This window comes from Apteryx rowi, unplaced genomic scaffold (assembly GCF_003343035.1).
Source record: "Apteryx rowi isolate R43461 unplaced genomic scaffold, aptRow1 scaffold_42, whole genome shotgun sequence".
Lineage (NCBI taxonomy): Eukaryota > Metazoa > Chordata > Aves > Apterygiformes > Apterygidae > Apteryx > Apteryx rowi.
This window is the reverse complement of record NW_020450665.1, coordinates 2,452,974-2,475,404: the sequence shown is the minus strand read 5'-3', so window position 1 is coordinate 2,475,404 and position 22,431 is coordinate 2,452,974.

The window sequence follows — 22,431 nt, the reverse complement described above, 5'->3', positions numbered from 1 at the left end:
CAGACCAAATGAGTATAGAATATTGTCGTATTTTACTCCAGCAATGTGAGCTCTTCTGACCCAGATTCTCCTACCTAGATGTCACACTGAATATCAAATCAGGGCATGCAGTGCTCTCAGTCCATATCAAACATCATCCAAAGCTCCAGGGAGGAAACCAACCTACATTTCTTTGGTGCCATGACAGTGTCCGGGATAAGAATGAAATGATGAGGACATATAGTCTATCTTCTTTAGCGTGGTAGATAAACTGAAAACACACAAGCTATCCATGTCCAACAAAAGTATAAACTCCTACCAAAACAAACCAAAATATTTTCTTCCATGAGGAGAACATAAAAAAAAGCCCCCAAACCATTAAAAATAGATGTTTAGAAGCATTGTTTATTTGTCCTCATAAGATTTTTGGATATTTTTGTGAGGAACATAAACACACCTATCCAAAACAAAACAGAATCCCTTATAATGTCTGAGACAATTCAGGCAAATGAGTCATAAATACTGGCTTCTGTAGCACCCACAAATGGAAATATTAGTAAGAACACTCATTTTCCTTTGGTCATCTTAACTTTACTTCATATTTTCTATGAGCTGCCAATGTATACTTTTTATAGTATTGCATTTGCAATTAGAATAAAACTTCCTTGTTTGTGTAGTGCCTCAGGTGCTGTAAAGGGGTTTAATAATAGTTTTCCAAACATCTTTCACACCCCCSTCCTCAAACTAAAGAACATTCAAGGGTTATAAGCAAACATAAAGCTTAGGTAACCTATTCTGTTTCTAATGAAGCTGCCAAAACTCTCTTGAGCTTACGTAAACTCTGAAATGCACTGATGGTTCTCCTTGAGGAGAAATGGATACAAATTTGCTTACATTTTGAAATCACAGATTCCATGAAATTACGTAAATTTCAGATTCCATAAATTTACATTTACATTTACACTGTAAATGCAATCAAATATGACAATCTTTGAGGAGACAGAGCTGCCTGAATGATGAATTTCTCAGTTATTTTGTTTAGAATTTCTTTCTAACTGTGGAAGAAAGGATTCATCCAGAGCATACACTGAGATATAAGTTTAGTAAAACTTCCTGTGTTGTTAACACAAAGCAAACCTTCAAACCATGTTTGGAAAAAAATCTGATGCGCATTATATTGATGAGACCTTAAGGTCTCACCAGTAATAATCAAAAGAATAATCAAAGAAACACTTAATTTTGTRAGCAGTATATGTATTCTAGGTTATATTAATGAAATGCATTTGTRGTTGTTTCGTTGACTGTTTATTCATTTGTATTATAGTTCAGAGGTTGGAGCCTTCTATGAAGATATATAAACACGTAATGATATCAGGGCCTCAAACTCTTAAAATGTAGAAGTCAGGAATAACACAGCAGGTGAAGCAAAAGGAGGAGGAACATAAGATAAAAGTTACTAACAGCAAAGAACAGCTAACTAACCCTTTTGAACTTTTTCAGGCTTCGCAGGAAAGGTGAGCTCTAAGAAGGAATTTGAATCAGGATATTGTTGACTGCAAAGATGCCAACTTGTTTTGCAAGAGACTGTAAGCAAACTCTAAAAGTTCTAAAATCAATGCTAGCTTAAAAAGGCCTTCAAAGCAAGAGAATAACTTGAAGCTTTTATGAAGGAGCAAATACAAAGTTTGGAGAGTTTCAGAAAACCTTTGGAAATGCTAGGATCACTGATAAAACTATTTCTGTCCTTCAAGTCTGTTGATCGTGCATGTTTTCTCACAAGMTGAAGAGTGAAATCCTGGAAAGTCTTTGGGAATTATGCTTTTACTTTTCATGGGCTGAATAAGCMCCCTAGTCCTTTATAACCTACGAGTGTCTTAGTTTTCCTGTCTGATGTCCCACATTTCAGCCATTTTGAAATTCCTTCTCCTCCTTTGAATTCAAGCTCTTCTCTTTTTCTTCCCTGGTTGCCGTCTGACTTTCCCTTCCATCTTGCAACCATAACCTTCCCCTCTGTCACTCTCTCTTCTCATCTCCTGTTCAGAGATGGAAAGTAATTTCTGTGTACATACTCCTCCTTTGGCTTTCAGGTCCAATTAGTTCTCTCCAGAAAGGGCCCATGCTGCCCTGTTCCCTCTTTTGCAAATCCTCCCAGTGCCGGCACAGTCAAACTTGCTTCCAGCATTGATAATCATTTGTTGCACGCACTTACAGAGACCATTCAACCTCCTGATAAAGACTTGTTTAAGACAAGTACAGTTAATCCTGACTCAGGCACAATACATTGCCATTAAGATATGTTGCTACCTACCTTGAGCTGCCTCTGATCTTTATTGCAAGAACTGTTCTTGACACAGCTACTGTTTGCTTACTCCTTTCTAGCTCCAGTAGGTCCACCTAATTCAAGAGGAATGGCTGGCTGAAAGAGCACTGACTGTCATTTAAGCTCCCTTCTTCATTTGCTGTTAACTTCAAAAGTTCAACCTGGTGGAAGGAGGAAGAATTACAAGATCTTCAGCTGGAAGCTGTTGAATTCCTTCTAAACCTGAAAACAGACCCCTTTTCATACCAAAGAAAAAAAAAATTAAGAAACCCTAGGAAGCTTACGCAATTTAAAGCAGCATGGCCTACTTCTAGAAGTGAACTTTCTCTAGATGTTATTCCATACTTCAGCAGCCTGACATTGCTTCATAGATGTGAATCCTGGGTATATAAGAACTTTAATGCTTTAAAGCAATAGCCACAAAAACTGTGATAGATGTAGTTTTCAGAATTACAGTTTGCTGCTGTGATTTTTCTCTGGGCTTTCTGTGCTACGGTCATTCCTTGCAATTCTGCTGGGATGAATTTGAGAGACCAAAACTGCTTATCAAGTCACTGTGGTAGCTTGCCTCTGGCCCTTGTGGGTCCCCCTGGAAGACACAGGCAATGTTTTCCTCTCTCCTCCAAATCATCAGAGGATAAGGCAAACACATTGTTAATTTTATAACTAATATTTTAATGATGTAGCATATAAACTAAATCAGTGCTTGATTTGTGCTATGCTTAGTATTGGGTTTCCAGATAGCATGGAAGATGCACAAAATAAAAAGAAGCATTCTGAATATAACACTGGTTCATGGTATACCATAAATAAGAATTTACAGTTATGAGTCAGAGAAATTAAACCATCAGATGGATTGGAAGCAGGAGCAGAAATCCAGTAAAGTACCATGTCTTTCCTGTTGTTTGATAAATTGGAAGTTAACATTTCCACAGATGAATGTAATCTGCCAAGTAAAATTGCTTTCACTGCTGTCAGATATTTCTCTTATCTGTAAATACTGAGTTTTTTCATATATAACCTGTTAAATCTGGATTCTTTCAAGCTATTAAATATGTTTATTTTAGGCTAGTGCTTGCTATGGAAATACMTAATCTGGCTTAAGTCAAACTCTCTCTACTGGTATCTGTCCAAACTCTAAATTAAAATATGAAATAGTAGCTCCTATTAATTGTAAGCAACTCTAAAATGTACTTAAACCTTTCACTTAAGAAAGTCATTTTACCTACAGCATATTTTTCCAACACTTTTTCAGCTTGTGGAGTTTTTAAGATGTTGGTTCCTGTGTAGCACATTTGGTGTGATGGCAATAGGCATGGTTTTCTTAATTATTTCTGCAGACTCCTAAGCCCAAAGACCCCAAGGAATGAAAAGCACAGAAGAGAGAGTCCCATTAAGCCACACACCTTTTGCTAAAGTTTTTTTATCAGTCTACCTTCAGAGGCCAGGGTGTTAGATGAGATGACTCCTGAAGGYTGGGATATGCACATTAATCTTTTTTTCAGACTGGCAGATGTCCTTCCTCTTGCCTCAAGATTGAGAGAACAGGAGCATTACTAATGAACTCCTTTTCACAGATTTGACCAGCACAAAAATACCTTGTTCAGGGAACGATATTATTAAAAGTGAGAAATACCTGAATTATTTGTACGCATGGACATTTGTTGTGAACCTCRTTTCTTTTGTTTTTCAAAAGGAAACTCTTTAGCTTTTCTGGTCACTGTTTTCTGGTTCACTGATATAGCTTTAGGATATTTCCCAAATGTATGATGTGGCAGAACGGAGCGATGTGTTTGAGTAAGCCAAAAGGAGCACACCCGCCTGAGCTTTATTTTGAGTGCTTCCTTTCAGGGCATGCTTTAAAAATACTCTGCAGTGAACACATTGTACTTCAGGCAGTGGCTAGGGGTGTGCACATGAAGTCTAGCTGCATTTTTGTATTAGCACRTATTCCCTTAACTGTATGATAGTAACTTCTGGGAACTTACTAAACACATGATAGCATCACAAGTAGTGTACACTACATATATTTGAGTCTTTGCATTTAAGCTTTTAAAACTGATTATTTGATTATTATATGGTTATTATATTAAACCCAACCATTTTTAGATCAGATACTTTAAGAGGTTTTTTTTTTTTTTTTTTAATAGCAGTATGTCACAGTTAAAAATGTCTTCTTTTGGAAAAATCAAAACCTTCTGAAAAACCACAGAGCTTGACAAATAGCAATTTACTCAACTCTTTACTGAAGAACTTTTCCAGTTATTATTGARCATTACTGAGTTCAGTGAGCACTCGCATGAGATAATGTAAACTTCTAGACCRCAGGTTGCAGCTGTGCTATTTTTCTTTTGGGCAGGTCCAGTTTCCTTGCTTTTCTTCTCTTATTTTGCTTCAGCAAAACATACTTTTTCAGCTTGCGGAAACCTTTGGGGCACAGCATGAAACCACTGATTCATGGGGCGAAAGGTTCTTTAATGGCCATCRGCAGCACACAGTATGGGCACGGGGCTGGTCTGCCTCTTGAGTTGTAAAAAGTAACAAACTGTAAATKATGCATAACTTTTTAATGAGTAAATCCAAAGAGCAAACTTCTAATACTTGACAAGGAGGGGAAAATTTCACTTCAGGTCATTTATTCTCTTTACATTATAGAACTTGTTTTCAGCATGGCAATTAAAAATGCTTTAAAATCACCAAGTACAATTACCTTATTGATTTAGATTACATATGTAAGCCACTGGAATACTGTGAAAAATAAAATCTAATAGCATCCCCCCTCACAAAGTTTTATGTGTCTAAAGGATGTTAATTGTAGCAGTATTTCTAATGAGACATAAGTGAACAAGCTGGCAAGCCTGAAGAGAGACTATGGGCCTCAGTGAAGTGAATTTCCCTAGTTAGTGCTATGTGCAAGGGACACTCTTCAGGTTTATCATTCAGTGTGTTAATGTTCCACCTTACATGCTGCCAGTGCTGCCAAAGAAAATGGAGAGCTTTAGATGCTACGTCTAAGAAGGATACATTTTGACTCTATAAAAAACATGTCTCTCATCTAGAAAGTCATGAGAAGCCTTCCAGACCATTTTTAATACAGAATAGAAATAGTATAATTACAATTTTGTGAAATAATAACCTGTAYTATTGTTCAGTAATAATTATTGCAAATATGATTTTTTTAAGAAGCTTGTGTGTGAAGACTTACTAGGGATAAACATCACCCAAGTTTTTGTTTATAGGTGATATGTAGGAAAGGACCATGGTTCTAGAATATAGAAAACAGCTTTTTTGTTTCAAAAAATACAAGAAAAAAAGATGTCTAATGRATATAAAACTGTTCTGTTTACCTGCTACAGTATGTATCTTGACAGGATATTAGTCCACGCACCTTTTGATAAGTTGTAACAAAGATGACAAAAGTAAGTATTTTTGAATGAATGGGATACATTTAACTCAATGGTTTATTAATATGCTCACTAGAAAAGACAGGCACAACTGCAACTACGAGACTGATTGAGAGCATGTCTTGAACTTGAGAATATGGCTTAATGGACGAATGCTGTAGAGAAGACGGGGTGAAGGTGGGGATCACATCAGTAATAATATCCATTGCATTTAGAAATAAAGCCACCATATTCACTGTTTTGTAGATTCTTTTCCTGGTTTCACAATAGACAGGTATTTAACAGACCTAAGTCTAAAGCTTTGTTTTCAGCAAYGTGCTGGAAAAAATTACTTATATCTGAGGTGTGGTATGCTTGATGCTGGATGACTTTTGCAGCTCATGCATCATCCTTTGTGAAGGAAACATAAATGCATCTCCATCARTAAACCAAGTGGACTCCTGAGTACAATGTCATTAATTCCTATTTTCTGGGGGAGAGCAAGGAGGGGTGAAAGGATTTGCATCAAGGTTCTCAAGTAAAGCATATACTTTCTATTTTACTGCATGTATGGAGTGGAGCTACCTCTCTGGCAGATTGTTTAAATTGTATCCTTTTTTAAATAAAATAATTAAATTATTCTGATGCATGAAAAATCATCAGTTCCCATTTATCAAGAGAACAGGAGTTGCCAGTAATTAGCAACTACTTAATTTCTTTAGTTGAAACTTCTACCATGCAGTTAAAAACAAGAAGTTAACTGGTTGGAATAAACAAAATTGAATGTATTCACAGATTCCACTATTTTATAGCTACTTTAAACTGGAATCTGTTAATGTGATTTTTAAATAATGATTTAGAAATCATTGATTTTTAAATAATTATCCCAAGTGTTTTTTTAAATAATTATCTTAAGTAGTGCTGGCAATGCAAGGAAGATTTATGATGTGTGTAGCAGATGGCATCTGTTTTCTTTGTGCGCAGGGTATGGCAGTTGTGTTTCATTAAGAGTGGGTGGCTGCAGAGCAAGAAGGAAATCTGGTTGCTTCCTTGGTGCTGGCTGCTCTCCACCAAGTCAGGTGAATCATATATAGGGAAAAGGAGTTTGCCCTGTTCTGTGAGCCCCAAAGCACAYGAGGGAGCGCTCCAGGGTGCAGGCAGCAGGGGCTGAGGGTGCGGGAATGCACCAAGCGGTGCCCAGACCGAGAGTCCTCAGAGGAGGTGAGAAGAAAGAAATCCAGATGGGCAGCTGGACACTAGGAATTTCTTTTGTTGCTGGACTAYAATGAAATAATCTGTCAGATCAAATAATCTGTCCTGCATGAGCATGATGGGTAGGGACAGATTTAGTTACAAAACCTATTTCTGTTCTCATTCTGAATTTTCTCTATTTTAAGAAGTTCTTTGTTCCARTTTATATTCAGGTAAAACTTTGCCTATGGCCTTAAGAGAAAAGACCTTCAATTGTGTGTGCTCAGTTGAAAGACAGACGCCTCTCAAAGCACTGGTCARCTTGTGTCCCATCCTAGGTGGCCTTTCAGGGAACCTGCTCAGTTCACTGACTCAAATGGGAGCTCAGATTAGTAGGAGACTGAGGTGGGAGCAGTAAACCAAATTCAAAAAGCTATCAGAAATAGCTGGCATTACTATTTAAGGAATACATATTTCTACTATCATGCTAAGTATTTTCCAGGCAGCTATACTTAAGGTGTGTGTTAGAGAAGCAAACTGTTTGCAAATAAAGTGAACATGTTGCTACAAGCCAGYAGCAATTCAGAACTATTTCCTATGCAAGTGGAAAGCTGATAAATCACGGAAACCGATCACTGAAATGCACTGTGGCATGCCACTTTTGGCAATATGGGCAGTCCTGCCACTGCTTGCTTTCTGATTAAYCCAACTGTAAGGCCACTTCTCCCTATCCTGATACTTAACGCTTCTCCTGGTTTCCAAACYAACTCTCGCACCTGGCTGGAAAAAAATTATTGTGCTTTAAAATTTCCTTAACTGGACTTGGCTTTCCAGCATCCAGCATTCCAGTATCACTCCTTTTTTTGTTTTTCTTAAAGATTTATTACCTCTGTGACAGTAATATGCCAAAGTCAAAATGTTCTGTCTGTTGCAAAATGGAAATCATAATTACAAACAAAAGAAACCCCGCCCCACAAACTCATGTAACTAACAAAAAGAAAAAAAMCCCACAAACTAACAAAAAAGGGGTATTTTCTTAACTGACTGATATATATCAGAAAGCTTGATGGATTTCAGATGCTATTGCATTGTACATTTTGTGGCTCAGTTGTTTAGTTTGCCATATTTTATARTGATTTTAAAAGTAGAAGATCCCAGCAATGCTTTTAATGAAGGCAAAAGTAAAAGAATAGACAACAGTCTATTAAAATAAACTGTTCCATGGTGCAGTTTGATTAAAAAAAAACCCCTTAGGCTAGTTCACTATTGTGGAAAAAACTTCCAAGTAGCTCTGAAATACTGGCTTTCTTACATAAAGACTTCCTAATCCCAAAAGTCTCTTCCTGGTTCTCATTAATACATTGCTTAAATGAATATCACAGCAACTTCCCCCTCTAATGAATGATGTTAGCTGTTTGGACTGTAGGAAGCAATTTTGCTAGGTACTGCAGGCTTTTTTCTCTATTGAAAGGTTTTGTGCAGCATTTCAGTTCAAACRTCTTATCACTAAAGCTTGTTATCAAAAAGATATTGACAAACTCAAAGATCACAGCAGTGCGAATGATCACAAAGCTAACAGGATTCATTTTAAAGAGAAAGGTTCAAAGAACCTGAAGACACATTTTGGCCAAGACATGACAAAGCTTGATAATAGTGTACACCCATCTCAAGAGTGGAAACATAAGAAAAGAGAGAAAATTTCATGTTGTAGCGACTAGTTAATAGTAATAATGACATGAGATTAAGAAATGATAACTACAGCCTGAGCCTTAATAAGTACCTTTAGATAATTAGATTTGTTAACTTGTGGAGCTCTCTCTGAAGGGGCGTGCCGATGGTGCTACAAGGCTGACATCTGAAATTAGGCTCTTCCAGATGCCAGAAATTTTAGTCCTTTCCTGGCAGGGAGATGGACAGAATGACCCAGTTTCTATTCTTCAACTCTGACACTGGTGATTCTCTAGTTCTTTGGCGTTAATTGTAGATACACTAGGAACAACTTCAGCCTATGTAATTTATTAAATAGGTGAATTTCAAAAGCCGTGTGTGTTGCATATGAGGTGGAGAAAAAGGGAGACAATTTCAAAATTCGGCTGTGTGCTTTTGTTTGTAAGTTCATGGAGATTTGTGCTTCTCCACATTTAATATAGCAGACGTGAAGTACATTGTGCACAATGCCAGGGTTACGTGGGCTGATTGATGATTGACGTTTTTATTCATTATGCACGTTATGGATGAGATTGCTGGACAGAGTTTAGTAATACAAGAAATTTTACAAAGCCTTTGTTGGAATGATCACTATATGTGTTTTGTAAATATGTTATGGTATGAGACACTAAACCTGTAGACATAGATGGCTACAGCTACGAAAATAAATTATCGTTTCCTGACATTTCCCCTTTCTTCCCACTGCTTTCACAGATTTTTGTGAAGGCGTTATGCAGTATTATCTCATTGAATTCTACAAATGCATAAAGGATGGTGTTTGCAGTTATTGTAACTTTACAGTTCTTTGGTCCAGGTTCATTCCTAGTGATGGAAGAGAGCAAGGTCTGGCTGTATTTATCAGAAACGATCTGAGCTTTCTACAATGCTCACTAAATTCAAGAGAACAAAATTGTCCGTCATGTCTATTAGGTTTTTCTGGTTTGGTGGTGAAGCTGGGGTTCCCTGAATCTGTTGCACAGCCCTATCTGTACAGTTTCTATAAGTTTTGCTTACAAAAGCCTTACTTCTTGGATTTCTCAATGGAAGTGGCTGACAGGTGTTTGTTACACAGGGTTCCAGTTGGGTATTTAGTGTTTATATTGTATTATTATTTACTAAGCTTCATACAAAATCAGGCCCTTGCATCTCACTCAAGCCTGAAACATCAGTTAGCCCCTTCCCACACCAAAGAGCGTTGTCCCTGGAGGAGACACAGGCAAAGGAGGGGAGAAGGAAGAGAAGAGAGGGGGGAAGAGATTCATGAGCCTGAAGCTGTGCAGCAGAGTCAGGAGTAGGTTAYGTGCAGACTTATATTGTTCTTATTTCCTTCAGAGGTTCAAATGGCTTTTCTAGTTTCACCAGCAGCTACTGGTGGTAATGCCCAGTGGTGGAATTTTTTGGTTTTGATGCAGTTAATCTTTTATATCATCCACAAGGTGTACATCCTTGAGGATGAGGTGAGGCTGTAACAGCAAGTAACAGAATTCTCTTTGACTCTCACATGTTAAAGGCAGCAGTTGAACTTTGCAATTACAGGTCGGTTGTGAATATCTCTGTAATGGAGGGATTTTAGTACACAAATGCTGAAGTGCATTTTCATAGATCAGACACCTTCACAAAGCAGACTGCCTTTCACTGAATAAGATCATGTTCCTGAGCAACTTTTGCTGCGTGCTGAAGAGGAATAATCTCTCTTGCTATGTGCACGTATCTCATACCAATTATGTATTTCTTGGGGGCAGGTGTGCACATACACTTTGCGAGGGAAACATTCCTCAAAAATGAAGTATTATTATTCTGTAGCTATTCATTTCTGTTCAAATTAGGAAAGCTGAATGGTCCTTTTCAGAAGTGCTGTTTGCTTTTACACTACTAACATAATGAACTTGCTAAAAAAATTGTGAATGTAGCAGAGGGCGCATGATTAAGCACATTTCTTGGTCTATCAAAGATCAGGTCAAAGATAAGTAACTGAAATGAAGAGACGCGATGTAGAAAACTTCCGTATAACTATGAGTAGTGATATACGCCTTAATATCTTGGTTGAAGAGGTATACAGTGTTAGATGCTCTGGAGATTTGAAATATGATACCTACTTGAGAGCTCCAAGACATCTTATTTCAGCAGAATCTCAAGTGCAAGTGCTCCTACCACTACTGCTGCCGGTGTAACACCAAAATCAGATCCGAGTGAGCTGCATGACCTAGCATTTGACAGTGTCAATAGGGAGCTGCAGATCCCTCCGTGGGCTTGGGAAGGGCATGCTAACCACAAATGTGACTTGTCATGAGTTCAGATGTGTCCTCAGTGACTGTCTGAATTTTGTTTTGACTATACTTTTCTTATTCCCCTATGGGGAAGATGCCTAAGAGCTCATTCCAGGCAGTAATATAGTCAGAAATTAACTGTGCATGCACAGTATCTGCTGCTTCACCATGATCATGATTTAGCTGATGAAGAGCAGTCTGCTCCTCAATGAGGCAGCAGCAGCCCACAGCTCTTGACCCTTCTCCATAGCTAAAGAAGCCAAGCAAGTAGAGTACATGGGGTTGAGGAGATGTGCTAAACTGTATAAGAGTTGAAAGCTTGGAAATCAGGAAGGTGGCTGTTGAGCAAGTGAAAATTAAGGTGTATAGCCATGCTGACAGAATCACTGGTCACTGGTGTTTTTAATCTGTACAGACCCCACATTTTTCCTCTTCAGAGAGGGTTTTTTTTAACCAGTGACTATTGTTTTAAACTTTATAAGCACAAAACGAAGTTAAGTGATTGTTTCTGGCTAATTAAAATATTCAATGGTGAAATCAAAATACGTTATTTTGACTTTGAGATGTATATATTGCATAGACTATATTAAATAGAATTATATTAAATAAATTTCAAAAAAGAAGCAATTTTAAAATGATGTAATTTAAAACTTACCTTGTCCAATGAAAAAAATTGCCCACATTAGGGTTTTCCAAGAAGCATCAGAACTGAGTCCAAACTGGACTGGGCTGGACTTCTGATTATTCTTCAGGTTAATGCAAGAACATGTCAAATCATGTGAACAGGTAAGAGAAAGGCAGAAAAGATTAGTACTGATTCATTTCAAGTAGTGCAGGAAAATTCAGGTCCAAGTCTAATGATGCTGTAATGATGGCATAAGATTACATTCCTCAGGGGAGGTGCAATATTTGCAAAGGAGAGCATTCAATAAACACAAAAGTAGGTRTAGTGAGTAATGATTTGGGCTTTCTTGTAAAGATGTATTTCTSTATAAGAGAATCCAAGTTAGTCAAGAATGTATCTATCTTCTAACAAGTCTCTAATAACTGGGTTGCTGTCATATTCTTCCCTCTTAAAAAACAGTTTGCTTTTTTTTTCTAATCTGTCATAGGAGTGCTGGAGGTTGCGGTTTGTAAATATGTAGTTTTGCTATATGTTGTAAGGCCTAAGGATGTTAGTTTGCCTCTCTGAAATATTTCTTCAAAGCTGAAGGCTAATGTGTTTGAAAGTTTGTCTATTTACACTAAATCAGGAATACTTGGAGGTCAGCCATTTATCTAGCATATCCATCCAGCTTTATCTAGCATCTGTCTTAATCTCAGCTGCTGGTTCCCATAAATTAGCTTTGCTCTTTACAAGCATTGCATACGAAATCAAACAAGTTTGACTCTTCTGGAGTTTTGATTTACTTTATAACCAGTTTACATTCAATGTGAGACTTCTCACAGAATATTATTTAAGTTTTAAAAAGTTCTTTTTCTGTGGCAGACTTGAGTGCTAGTACAACTGTTGAAACTTTGTGATGCTCTAAATAGAGCACAGCAAAAAATCTCCCTAGTTTGTCACTTCACCTCATTTTGAGAGCTGCAAATAAATTATTTAAGCAATGAGACAGGACAGACTTTGCAGCAGTGCTGATTAACACCCACTCTGGATGTTCGCCTTGTTCTTCCATCACATGTGAACTGTGCATTAATCAGCACTAATGCACAAGCTAATGTTTCTTATTAAGACTGCACATTGTTTTTTCTCGTTATAAAAATAGAATTTGAAGGTTTCTTGCACYAGTAGTTACAATTGGTGAGGGAAATGTTATATTTTTACTTCCAAGATTTGCAATGATAGAAAAGCATTCAACATTAAATGTTATTCAGTGCTGGTTTTTAGAAATTTCCTTTCTACTCTTACTAATTACAGAACTAAAGCACATGGAGTTTCATAGGTTTGCAGTTTGAATTGTCATTTTCTTTTAGCATTGACAGATTCATGCTTAGGTTAGCCTTGCACTGAGGCATAGCTAACATGAACTTATGTCTGGGACCTCAGCTGCTGCTGCAGTGCAGCAGAAATTCCTGCTTTCTTTCTTTTTTTTTCCCTTTTTTTTTTTTTTTTTAAGGTTCTGGATTATATTAATGGGTGCAGCTACATTAGCATTTCAGTTTGGCTCAGGAGTGTGCTTTTGATTAAATTTTTCTGTTATCTTTCCTACCACATTTTGACTTGCATTGTGGAGTTGTCTCCAGGCAGATAAACCAGATTCCTTTCGGATGAAAGTGAAGTGGAAGATGCCCTTGTGCAGCACATGACAAGTGCTCCAAAAGCTAATGGGCACTCAGTCCATGGGACCAGGGTAGAGCTGCTCTGACACAGAGCCCAAAAGCCTGTGTTGTGGGTTGGTCCAGCTCTACAAATCTGCTCCGTTTGCATTGCACTACCTGCTAGTGCTAGTATAGCCTGTGTTTCTCAGACAAGGTGCTCTGTCAGCCTCAGCTGTGAGGGGCATTTGCCTGTACTTTTTTCCTAACATAAACATTCCAAAAACAGTGAAAGAGCTTTTAAACTCTATGTTAAGATTTTATTTAAACACAAAATAAAACAGGGAACTTTGCAAATGGAGAAATCCAGATCAACTGGGTGAAACAGAATAAAATAAAATTAAAGCTTTTGGCAAACAAATCTCTTCCTGCCTGCTGTTTCTTTTCAGGGAAGGTCCTTTCCTTCAGGTTTATTTTCAGTCCGGTAACTTTTAGTAGCTTCTTAGGTTGCAAAAAAACTCCATGGTTTCCTCTGAATCCCTCAAAAAAAAAAGCTTTTCATTGTCTCTGAGACTTGTCTTTGTCTTCRTGGCTGCTTCTTCCATTCCTCCAGCTGCACATAGTCAGCACCTCCTAGGAAGCAGGAATTTTCCTAGGCAGAATCTAAAGGGTTTTACGTGGTCCAATGTGCTAGAGCCAGGAAAGGAAAAATATGGCCAGTGTCTGTCTTTCAATAAGACGATGTGTATGCTATAAAACATGAATATACAGATTAGTAAGTTATGCAACCCATCATAATTGCTAAAAAAGTGTAACCTACACCAAAGTATCTGCTTCAGTCTGTAGAAGCTCAGAAATAGCTTTGCTTTCAAACCTATTGTTGCTTCTCACAAAGGAGTTGTTTTAATCTTGATGGAGGTAGGAGAGGAAGAAGAGAAAGGATCTTCTGAACTGATTCAGAACCATGGGCACAACACAGACTTATTCTGCAACACTTGTATCATGCTGTGTTTTGCAGTATAAAATCTTGTTATTTGTAAACACCCCAAGCAAATGTGGTAGTTTGGGAATATAAAGTCTTTTATGCACTGGCCTTTGGGCTTGCTTAAAAGAGTACCTTAGGAAGGCTACCTGTTATCACCATCAAATGAGGGCTAAACCACGATAAAAGTTAGAATTTAGTAGGTGAGTGCAAAGGAGACAAAGCACGATATGCATCAGCCTAGGATCTGATTTGTGAGTGATCCACCCCTCAGGTCCCAATTCTCAAAAAGATCAGTTCCCTTTGACTTTCTCTTCCTTCTGATCTCTGAAAATTAGCTATGGATAATTCATGGCTTTTTTCTACTCTGAAAGATGGGTTTGTTTGAGTAAAAATTGGTCCTTTCTGAGTCTGAAAGCAACAATGAACTAAAGCCAAGCAGTCTTTTGGCCGTTGTTCACTATCAACTTCAGCTAAGAAGTTGGGTTTTCTGTTTTTCTTTCCATTTTTATTTTACACCACAAACAACACAATGTAGTTTTTCCTCTCTCCTATCCACGAATTCTCTCATTCTTTTATATCTTTGCTTCTGAAATCTTTTTTTTTTTTACAGTAGGTTTCACTTCATCTTCTGGGCTTCAAAGCTTCTCCTTTCCTGCACACCCAAAATGTTGACATTGTTGTCAGCTCACTGCTCTGATCACAGTTCCCTCCCTCCTAAATTATCGAGCACGTTTTCCTCTCTCACTTATAGTTCAAATTTCTTCTTATTTGTAATATATTAACTCTAAACTGCTGTCTGGCTAATCCTCCCCCCACCCCCCAAAAAACAAAACCAAAACCAAAAACTAATGCTTGGAATATAGTCTCAATTAACCTTGCAAAGCACATCCATTTTTCTCTTTGAAAGCATATTGATAATCTATAAGTTTGGCAAAGCCAAAGTATAGGCACCCCTTGGAGAACCCATTTAGAACATAAGATGGTGCTTTACTCTGATTGCCTTCGGCACCTGCACTTAAGCACTTTTGTCATCTCTTGGTGGTGGGTGCCAWCAGCGGAATGGGGCTTATGGGGCTGTGGGCTCTGGGCCCTATGTTTGTATTCCTTTGAACTTTTAATGTCACAGTCTGCCTCAATTTCTGCTGTTGCCGAAAAAAGAAAAAACCTCTGTATGCTGCTGCTAGATGTTAATACTGCTTTTGCAACATATGGGCTGTGKTTTTTTGGGAAGCACTGTGTGAAGTTTCTAAGTTTGTATTACAGCTTTGAAGTTTTTTTTGTTTTTTTCTTTTTATTGTGTTTCATTTTTAAATGTAAAATTCGGCTGACTGCTTCCTGAGTTGATTTCTTAGTCAACATTAGTACTGAACAGTCTTTTAGAAGACACTGGGACTCTTCCAGCTGATGATAATGTGAACGTAATAGGCAATACCGGCCTGGAGTTGTAGCCCCTGAATGCCAGTTTGGAACTTGCTCTAGCTCTTGCGGACATCAGTAGCAATATTTCTGTTTCCAGTGGCCCACAAATATCTGTGTTTGAGAATGTCTGCTTCTGCAGTGGAATATTTCAGACAGCTACTTTTAATGACATGGGTTTCTTTTCTCCTGAGACCACAAGGTAATGCACTTGTACATAACAATGATAGTTTGTCTTGGCATTTAGTTGATAACTAAAATCTTGATTTTGGGGTAAAAATATTCTAACTCCTGTTTGATTTATACATTCAAGTTTGGATCTGCACCTAGATTTCCCTAATATCAGTAGTATTGTATTGTCTTTAGAGAGTTAGAGCCAACTGGTGGAATGAGGTTTTAATGTGGCGATTACATAAAATGTTACTCTGAGTGAGCCTCTGCATTTAGACAGCATAATTTCATTTGTATGTTTTGGGGAAAATGCAATTACATGTTTTCTGGGAGGAGAAAGTATGTTCATGTGTGCTCTCAGTTGCGCCTATGGAGAGCTCTAACTTCAGTGAAGATGTATTGAAATAAATACAAGCAGAAGTGAAGTTTTTGCTCTAGACAGTACAACACTAGGGCACCTTGAAGTTTCTCAAAAGTACTTTTTTTTTTAATACTAGAAAAATTATCCTTAGCAGAGGGAAATATATTTCTTATAGCTGCTAATTGATCTCAAAATATTTCTATTAATTACAGAAAAGCTCTGCAGAGACTGAGATCTCACTTAGGACTATATTGCAGCAATATTTTGTCTTTTAAGTATTAGAGATTCCTTTTGTTAATAGCATTTTTATTAAGAACAGCAATCCTATTGGGCAACTTATTTGACTAGATTTTTTCGATTACAACGTATGTTTCAACCTCTGCAGCATGCTGATGGAAAAATTCAAATGTCTTTCTATTATGTGTTTGTCACGCTGTCATGCTATGAAGGTTCGATAGCAACGACTGAGACAGTAATATAATAATAATAAAAAAGATGTTTATTTCCTCACACAAGTTCTTGGATTAGTAACATCCATTAAAATAATGCGATTACTAATTTAGGAAGGATAACACAAAACCATCAGTTACTAATTTAGAAAGGATAACCTGAAACCGTCGATTACTGCGTTATTAATGGGAAGGACTGCTTATCCCTACTTGAAAGCTTTCTTGTTCACTCTCCTAGTGAGAGGGCTCTCAACCTCGAGGAGTTACCTTAACCCAGCGTCCCAGGAAAAGGGGGGGGGGGGGGATACTCACGGTCCAGCCGGAGAGGATGATCAGGTCACGTTCCCGTCCCTGCTCAAACTCTCCTAGCTCCCAAGTCTCTTTTTATACGGCTGGGGCTCTGGGCAAACACTGCTTTTGCTGACTTTTAGCAAGTTTCGCAATCACAGGACTGTCTGTTTGCTTGGGAGGACCCTGCTAGCGAGGCAAGACCACAACACCTCCGTATTGCTTCTTCCCTCCCCGGGGGTCCGTGCAGATTCCAGGTGGCAGACTTCACTTCTCCAGTCTTGTTAATCATTCCGCAGCCTTGCGCATATCAGGCCTTGCGCATATCGGTTGGTAGACGACTTTAGTCCTGTTAAGTCCTCTGTTCAGCAGCTTTGTGCACGTCAGCTCTTGTGCTATCAGTTCTTCTGCGTTATCAATTGACAAACTTCAGTCCTGTTAACTCTTCACTCGCCCGTCAGTGTTCTTATCTAAGCACATCCTATAAGTTAGCTGTTGTCAAGTTCCCAAACAGAATAATATACACTTGAGTGTGTATGCAGAGGTATAAAGCAGTTATCAAGAAAATGTATAGATGGGTGTTTCTAATTTTAATAGTGCCTTTGAGCAAGTAACATTTCCACTGTTCATCAGATTGAAGGGCCATCATTTTAATATAGTCTTCTGTATGCTATCACATTCTTTCCAATCCATTTCACAGAGAAATTGTCCATTGTTAGAAAGATATTGTTTGCATGGTTTGGTACATCACTGTCACACTATTAACCTTCAAATATTATGTACACAATTGGCATCCAACGAAAGAAGCAAATCAAGACGTTTCCGCTTATTTTTGCTGTCTAGAGAACATGCGTTAAATAATGTGCTCTTAATTTGACTGACAACAGACCTGGCACATGATACTTGTATATTATGAAAATAAACTGTAAGGGGAATTTCAAAGATGTCATTGTCATAAAGGATTTTTTTCCTTGAAGTACCCTAAAAAATAGATGCCCAGACTTGAGTACTGACCTGTATGCCAGGCTTCCATGGGGAGGAAAAATATATCCAGGTCTGCTGGCCTAACACTAATCCACTTCCACCAAGATCGTTGTTTGGCTCGATAAAACTCTACAGGCTAGGCCTTGTTATTTCCCTTTCATGCTTTTATAATCTAAATTTAATAATAATTTGTGCACTGGAAATATATTCAACCTTTATATTGAAAATAGCTGCTATTGTTATCTAACACAAGTAACCTTTAAAGTGTATCTAGGCTTCTTAAAAGATACATTTGCTTCAGACAGAAGTTATATAAACCCCGATCTATTGAAAGAATTGAATGGGTGCTGTTTTGCATGAATTAAGATCTCTGAAGTCATTAGAGAAGAAATTATTTATTGTTGAAAATAGAACATGCATAAGAACCAAATACTTTCTTTCTCAGTGATTTGCAATTAATTTAATCTCATACTGAAGCAAAGGATGATTTTTTTTCTCAGTTTCCAGTTTATTGGTTTTTGTTGTTTCAAGGACTACCTGCATCTCGGAGGGCTAAATCTGCTGCCTGATCTCCACAGTCCCATCGGACACTTATCCCTTACTCTCCTGCACTGATGTAGTGAACACGGTTCTACTCTTTTAAACTACTTTTCTGTCTCTCCACCCCCAGCAAAATAGCCTTCCTGCAGATATATCCCTCCCACTGACTCTGGCAAGTATTCGGAGGTCTGCTGGGATAGCTGCAGGGGTTCTTCCACTCTTTTGAATCTCTGTGGGAAAAAACCCTGTCTTTCTCCATGTTTTTCCATTAGTCTGGACAGTGTTAGCTCCCCACTTTACCCCAGGTTGCTACTTTGTGCTATGCCCCACTCTGAATGAATAGGGAGCAGGGAAAGAGGAGATGGGAAGAAATCAGATTTGAAAGGAAGAAACAGTCTCACCAGGAGGGGCTCTAGAGGGCTTCTTCTACCCACTAACCCCCCATAAATCACCTTCTTGAGCAGGTCTCAGCAGAGTGCTTTTTCAAGGACCTCCAGACACTGGAATTTATTTTCCAAATGGTCAAAGAAAACTGTGAATTTTCTTTTCCCTAAATAGTTTTTAGCCCAAATCTGCATGACATTCTTTGTCTTCGCTTATGTGTGGCAAAGCCCCAAAACAGAAATGTTAGAGTAATGTATGATACATATGATTTCTGGCATTCAGATACCAGTAGAAATGAATATAATTTCCAACTGAAAAGTTGCACTGTGCATAAGATTAAGCTGCTTCCTAGCTGTGGTCCAGTGATACTGACTGCCAATGTATTGTTTGGCAAGAAAAGTACCTTAACACAATGTGTGCTCAAATGAAGTTTCACAACAACCTCTAGAGCAATTGGCTTCCTTTAAAAAGTTTGTAATTTTATGTGCACTGCTGGTCAGCCTTGGGTGGAGGATTAGGAAGACTCAAGATGTTCTTACAGCAAAGCATTTTCTATGATTTCCTTTATTTAAATACAACTTAAGGCTTTGCTCTAAGTTAGGCTTCCATTGCGCTGAAGCACCAAATTTTTACCATAATCTGAGATAATTGCTCCTAAACTAATGACACTGCATTATTCCAGTTAGTCTCCTTTTTGGTACCTATTAAAGAAAATGACTGGTTTTGCTTTCTGGATTTTGTTTTAAAGACTAGCAGCAGGGGAAGGCTTTCTGTTTTGTTTTTTTTGKTTTTTTTTTCCAGCAACTCATAACATCTGTTTGTCAATATTTTGAAACAGGAGCAGAGAGAGACACGAGATACTAAAAGTGTGCCACCTCCCATCCTTTCTGAGAGCATGCCTTTGATTTCAACAGCAGTCTAGGTTATTTATACTTTTCCAAAGAGAACTAATTTAGGCATTCATATTGCTAGATGGCGGTTAAGTATTTCTGTAAGTTTGTACAAGTGTCGCTGCTGATTAGCGAGCTACCTGTTAGGGGAGAACAAAGAGCCTCCAAAGGCAGCAAATTAAGGTCACGGGTCAGCGTTCAGGCAAAATAGAGCTGGGCTACCAAATGATTTCCCGTTATTAAGCCAATAAATCAGGGCGATGTTGATAGATGCAAGCGCTGGGGCAGCGTGTCAGCCTCATGAAAAGATTGTTTAACAGATTCAGGTGATCAATRCTGTCAGAGCCGTGCATGTGAAAAAGAAGATGACAAATTAAGCCCTATGACTGTGACAGCAGAGATTATTGCGTGGCCCTTCCCCCCACCACTGCCGCCAGCGGCTTTTACATCTAGCCTAAAAGGCAAAGCACAACAAATAAATAACTAGCGTTATGTCTGTCCGTCTGCGCCCACAAGTGAGGCAGAAGGCTAATGGCTTTTCAAAGCAAATGCAACCTGCTGCATAAGCCCTGATTGAAGAGCTCTGAAGGGGAAGAAAATAGATACAGGGGTTATTGAATTATTAATGGGCTCTATGATAGTGGTCTAATTAGAGCTAAAGAGGTATCACTTTTTACTAATGGTACAACGAAAACAAAGGTAACCCATCACAAGTCAACGTGAAAGAAATTTTGCTAGTGACGCAGACCTTTCTGTAGCAAAAAAGCCCTACACTGCATTTACTGTCCAGAATTTCTGGGTTTCGCATATTACGCAACATATAGCAAAATCTGCCATTCATTTTTCTGCGTGACACAGGTAAACCAGTAACTTCTGTTGAAAGCCTGGGCCTTCTTGTTTCCTCAATTTGAAGACAGCTAAAACTGAGGAAAAAATTAGTCCCTATTCTAGACTCTGTTATTCTAAACAGAAGGTCTTCCCGATCCACGTGTCTCTTATCACACGCCAGTGAAAGCTGAGTGCTGTGGTTCGCGGAGGCTTTTTGTGAAGATGAAGGTGTCCTTCAGATGTGCTCTTTGGAAACACAAAACCTGGGGCTGACGAGACCTTGAGTGCGGTTTCGGGGGAATGCTGGGAGGCAGCACCGCAGCGAGGCTCAGCGTGACAACCTCTGCGCTCGCTGCCTCCCAGCTGCCTTCCCTGCCCAATCTTTATAACCTCCCCAAAGGTTACTAAGGAGCATAGCTGACTATTGGGCGTAGCAAGGTGTAAGGGTCTCAGCAAAGGACTAGGAGTGAAGGACTTTGCCATTTTCCTCCTGGTTCTACCACTAGCTCTTTTCCAATTTCCTTGACGTGTAAGATGGGTCATTTGCCTTTACTACCCACAAGTGCCAAAAGGCAAATTTGCAACACGAAATGGCAAATTCTCAAGCATGGGGGTAATTTGTAAGCTGTTAAATATTCTCAGGCTGCAAGAGTGATTACTTTATTGGGAAAGTTAACAGAGGAAGATAACAAAAAGTATTCATGCCTTCTTTAGGAAATACCTGAAAGCTGGAACAGACTTTCATCAGGTCATTTAAGATTTTTTTCAATAGCTACCTTGTCTGAAATATCAGATTACTAGTGTTGCCTGTCATACAGATAGGTTGGAAAGTACTATGTGTGGGAGTTTCTTTGCAGACAAGCTCACTCAGGAAAAAGAAATTGTTCCTGAGTGGCACCTAGATTTCCTGTTTGTTTATCCTTCTTTGATTTTTTTTTTTTTTGATAGCATATCTTATGACCTGGCCCCAACACACTCACTTGGCACCTACAATCTCTCTTTAGGGCTTGGAGGGAACTGAAGATTTCATACACCCTCCTTTCTCAAAGAATGTCATTAGATGTAAAATATATATACCAAAAGATTTTTTTTGATAAGTTCTCCCTCAGATCTTTGATTGGTTCAGTTCATAATGATAATGTCATGGTGAATGATAATTCATAATGATTTGAAGGAAGTGAGTAGAGAGTTACAAGTTCAACTCTGATTTTTTTCAACAAGGAGACTGAATAAGCAAATAAAACCCCTTGAAGTGAGCCAATAGAATGGATGAGGTTTGCTGAATTTGCTTGATTCTGCTGATTTGAGAAAAAGACTATTTAAGCTGTAAATTTACAAGGGTGATACTGATTTTCAGTGTCAGGCCTTAACAAGTGCAGATATTCAAAGTGAGGGGCTGCTTTGGAAGGTGCTGCCAAGCTGGTAAATAAACTCTGTGAGTAGGTGCGATCTGTAGCAGTGACCTGTGTATGTTGATGGGAGATGTACTACGGATAGCTAAGGAGAATGGTCCATCTCCCCACTACCAGACTTGCCGCATCTTCTGGAGTTCTGCTTCAGGCAATGACTCACTAATCCAGTTTATTCAAAATGAACAGAATAATTTGTATTGAGAAGTTATAGCTATTTATAGGATGCGAGCTAGCCTGGATCACTTTAACTGACTCAGGTTAGGAGGCGACTGCACAAGCTAGTGTGCTGCAGGTGTGAAGGGTCGTGACTGGTGGCAAGGAGATTTCACAGGGTTGAGTTGCAGGAAATGCAGCCCAAGTGTGCCGGATATACRTGAAACCATTGAACCTTCCTGAAAGCTGCCTTTCTTTCTCTTCCATATTTAGCATAGGCCAAACCAGCTGGACTTCTTAGCGTCTAAACAATCTTAGCTGAATTTGGATCAGCAACACCTACCTTACTGAACTGTGTCAGAGCTGAGAAAGTCAAGAGTAGTGACAAATGGACTGAACTGCAAACCAAACCAGAAATACAGATGCCTACCTCTACTTATCACCCACATGCATAAGCATGGAGAACA